Below are 4,259 nucleotides of genomic sequence, written 5' to 3'. Positions count from 1 at the left end.
CTCTCGTGAAAATGCTGTTTTTTTTCCTGTGATTTTCATGGCAGTTTTCATACCACCAGATTTACTAAAGGCCAAACCACTGACAAACTGCTGGTTTTCTAAATGCCACATTACACCTCTCTGTCCTGATTTTTTTTTTTACTTGGCAAGAATATAAATCGTGCAGTGTATCAAGCGGCAGTTGGCAAAACCAATGGAAAAACCACCAGAAAAATAAATCTGGTTCAGCTAGGTGAGGTTGCTGAAATAGTTGGCATTTGGATGGCCTATAATGCTCATAGTAAGAGGGGGAACACCAGTGTCCATGGGAGATCCAGAGTATGTGGTTTTAGAGTGCAATTGGCCCTGGACTCCATCTCACATCAGGAGGTTGCACAAATGATGCACTTGGACTTTATGATCATCCTTATGAGCAGCTGGTAGATGATTTGGAACTAGAGATGTGCGCTGACCCCCGTGTTTTTTCTTTTGAATCTGGAATCATCTTCATGTTTTAGTTTTACAAAACCATCCTCAAGTATTTTGGTTTTGGCTTTGTATCTAAGTTTAAAAAAAAATGATAAAAGTTTTTAAAAGCAGCTAAAGTCAAGTAAATTTTGCAATCCCAAAAATTACTCTACCCAATTGGCACGAGTAGAGATCACACCTCATCCACCTGGGTCAAACAATTGCAGGCTCTATTTGTCATCTATGTCCACGGGTCCTTTTTCTGGATCTGGGCTCAGCAGTTCACAGTTTTTACAACGCCCTCCTGAATCCCAGGCACTGGGTTCAATCACCCTCCTCAGTGGTGGGCATCCCACATCATTTGAGATTCAATCCCACCTCCACCATCTTTTTGGGGGACCTCACTCCCCTTGCCTCTGGTGCATCAGAGAGGAGTGTAATCTGTAGCAACAGGCCTGCATCAGGGAACCTGCCAGGGGTAGGCCATGGCTGGAGGTCTCTCTCTGCAATTATTAAAAGGGCTAGAGTTGGCTGTAGGGGAGCAGTGAGTTTCTGCACTTCTTCTCCCCATGCCCCCCCCTTTAAAAGCCTCTACCCCCTCCCAAAGGCCTATTACTTCTGGTGCCTCCTCAGGGAATAACTTGGCCTCACTCAGCCCGGCCAGCTGTGGGACTGATGGGATATAACTGCGGAGCTGAACTGCTGGTGTCTCTGTCATGGCACCTGACGCTTCATCCCTTTCACTCAGTTGCACAATCCTGGGAAGCGATGAGTCTTCCTGGGCTTCGTGTGGCTGGCTCTAAGCTCTTCGTTCAGCGTGCTGCCCCTGAGATCCTCCCGATCCTCCAGCAGGTCAAAGTTCCTTTAATCACCACTCCAGTTGCATTTTTCTCTGAGCCTGATCTGCTCAGGTCCCTTAATGGAGCTGAGAGGAGAAGGGCCACATTGTACTTCCTTCTCCTCTGCCTCTTGAATTGGAACTTCAGCAATAATTGTCCTAGTCTCTGCGCTATGGTCTGCTATGGGGGTATTTTCTGATGCAGCACATACCCCCTTCTCTGGTTCTGCTTGATCTGCTACATGGTCCGGCTGCATGTGCCCATCAGAACCGCACTGGAGCACAGCCTCAGGATCCAACATATTCACAGACACTTTGTAGTGGGAATAGATATCCTCTTCCAGGTTCTGCTCTGCCTGCATTACAGTCTCTGATGTTAGGGGCCTTTGTGAGTAACAGGGCCCTGGTGCCATATTGTACAGACACTCCACAGCAAATTCCTCATTTTCCAATTCAGTAAATGGGAACAGTTTTGATAACTCTTCTGGGGTCAGTGGGGTGACTGGTTCTGCAACTTTTTCAGTGGATCTAAACTGCTGCAGGCGATGCACTTCAGCCTCCATTCTGAGACGCTGGTCCAGCCATCTCAGGGAATTCAGCTGTCCCTGTGCTGCTGCTTCATCCTCAGCATCCTCAAAACATTGTAGGAGACACTGCATCTGCTCCCAGGCACTATTCAGCTCTCCTGGACTAAGGACCCATTTCCTATACGCACTGAAGGCATGGATTGGGTTGTCCTGCTGATCATGCACCCATCGGACAAGAGTGCGGTGGGTGCAGCCTTAGGACGGGGATGCTGCTACGGAACTGCCATTCAGAAATTAGGTCCTCCAGACTCATTTTTGCTAATTGATTTCTGGATTAAGCTAGCGGCATTCCTTCTGCCATTCCCCAACTTGTAACCCTGCAGTGGACCCCTCAGTCATCCACCCGGGTGGCACCAGCATCTTTTCTTCCCTCTGGGTTCTCTTCACGGACTCCTTCCCAGGAACCCCTTAAGCCGGCACTAGCGCTCTGGCCTCAGTGATCTGGCTTATTTGCAATATCTGGCACATGGAGCTACTTGCTTCTGCCATGAACTGTTTCCACTCCAATGTATTCAGCAGATTTTCTTCTACAACATCACTTTTACTCTGCACAAACTCATCTGTCAGGTTTTCCATTCTCTCCTCTTTAGTAGCTCCTGTCCACAAGCGAGCCACTGACACACTTCATCCCAATATACCCGAATGGGCTGCATCTTTGCAGATGGACTTCTCAGGTCCCATTCCTCAGCCAGCAGGCACCACGAGGATTCCTCATCCATGAACATCACTACTCTGGGAGACTTGGGGCACTTCTTGCCTCTCTTTGGGCACTTCTTCCCCTTTCTTGGGGCCATTTAACAAACAGGCGGTGACACTAGGGCTTCGGTCTGCATCACATGCTGGACTCCCCTCACTGCATCTTCTGTTTCTGGGACCTGACACAATCCTCCGTTCCCTCGCTTGCAGAATATGTTATCCTGGACAAGCCAACACTTAGGGCCATATTCAATTTGAGGCGAAAAGTCAGACTTTTTGCCATCATCGCCGTTTTTAGCAGGGATAAAGTATTGGGTGCATGCCCGCTTATCCTCGTATTCAATTTGGTTCTCGCAAAAACGGGACCCGGCGGAAAGGTAAGTATTGAAAAGTGCTGTCAGTTTTTGGGGAAATCATGCTGTCACCCCCCAAAAGATGTTCTGACATGGGGAATCACTTTGGGTACCCCCAATTTGGCCTGCTGAAGATAGTCGGGTTTTTTAAATCGCCGCGGCAGGTGCATAAATGTGCTTGTGAAGAACAAGTGAAGAATAGCACTTAGCTTTTTTGGGGGGTAAAATTAACTATGCCTATCAAATTTGGGGTACATGAAAATGGGTGTAAGCATATTTTTAAGTCCCTAAAATAATTTTTAAAAATTCTTGAAAAATGCACCTTCCTCTACCGCCCACATTCTAGAATACACCTGCCGCATACTTGTGACTCCCTCAGGAATCAATTTAGCTACTTTAGAAGTTTGTTCCCCAAATTTTTTCTCACCCTCAAAATAAAAGTAAATTTTTTGGGGTGACCAGAGGACATTTTAAAAAAAATGTTGACATAGAAAACCTTTGGGGGACATTACAAGGGGTGCAGGCAACTTTTTTAAAATCTGCACCCCAAAACTACAATTCTGCACTTTTTTTCGCCATGTATTAGCATGATGAAAACTTATCCCTGTTTTTTAACAAAGACTTTTCGCACCTGCGAAAAGTCTTTGAAATTGAATATGGGGATAATTGAAACAGACGAAAATGACTTTTCGCCCCATATTGAATATGGCCCTTAACCGGAGTTTCAGCCTTGCTTAATGGCCTCATACATGTTCCTCTTTCACTATCTCTGGGCACCCCCTATTGGGATTATGGTTTCTGGGTCCCTCTAAAGTGAGCTAATACTGGCCGGATACTGACTATTGTGTTTCAGAGCCTGATCATACCATGATACGATCCCCTAGTTCTCCTGCCTTCGGACTTTGCGATCCCCACTGCTTGCCACCAAATGTGAGGATACTGGGTTTATGTGTACATTACTCGCCCTTCACTGCCTTGCACAGCACCCCGGTTCCTTTATGAGTCCCTACAGATCGCACAGGAATGACACAATAGCAATGGTACAATGTTACCTTTATTTTACACAGCACGCATATAGTCATGTACAAACAGCAACTTCAAACTATATACAGTATATACAGAATTGCGAGAAGTATTAGCTAAACTTGAGGACCTCACCATGTCCCTAAAACAGAGGGTCCTTTAGTATGGGAACAGTTACTCCATCATGCTTACCGCCCAGAGCTGGTGAAAGCTACGCTTGACAGCAGTGGCGTAAGTAGGGCAGGGTGAGTGGGGCACATGTCCCGGGTGCCGTGGCAGGCCCAGCAGAGGGGGGGTGCCACCAGCCAGGACATC

The 4,259-nt window shown here is 46.9% G+C and overlaps 1 pseudogene; it reads right to left on the bottom strand.

Annotated features, from left to right (window-relative positions):
- Window positions 1-1,311: 1,311 nt before the first annotated feature.
- On the bottom strand, window positions 1,312-2,666 carry LOC148501562 (uncharacterized; annotated as a pseudogene).
- Between the last annotated feature and the right edge of the window lie 1,593 nt (window positions 2,667-4,259).

This window comes from Taudactylus pleione, unplaced genomic scaffold, assembly GCF_031769625.1.
Source record: "Taudactylus pleione unplaced genomic scaffold, aTauple2 ptg000514l, whole genome shotgun sequence".
Taxonomy (NCBI): Eukaryota; Metazoa; Chordata; class Amphibia; order Anura; family Myobatrachidae; genus Taudactylus; species Taudactylus pleione.
Note: the sequence above shows the minus strand (reverse complement) of the source record. Positions and strands in the feature narration are given on the sequence as shown.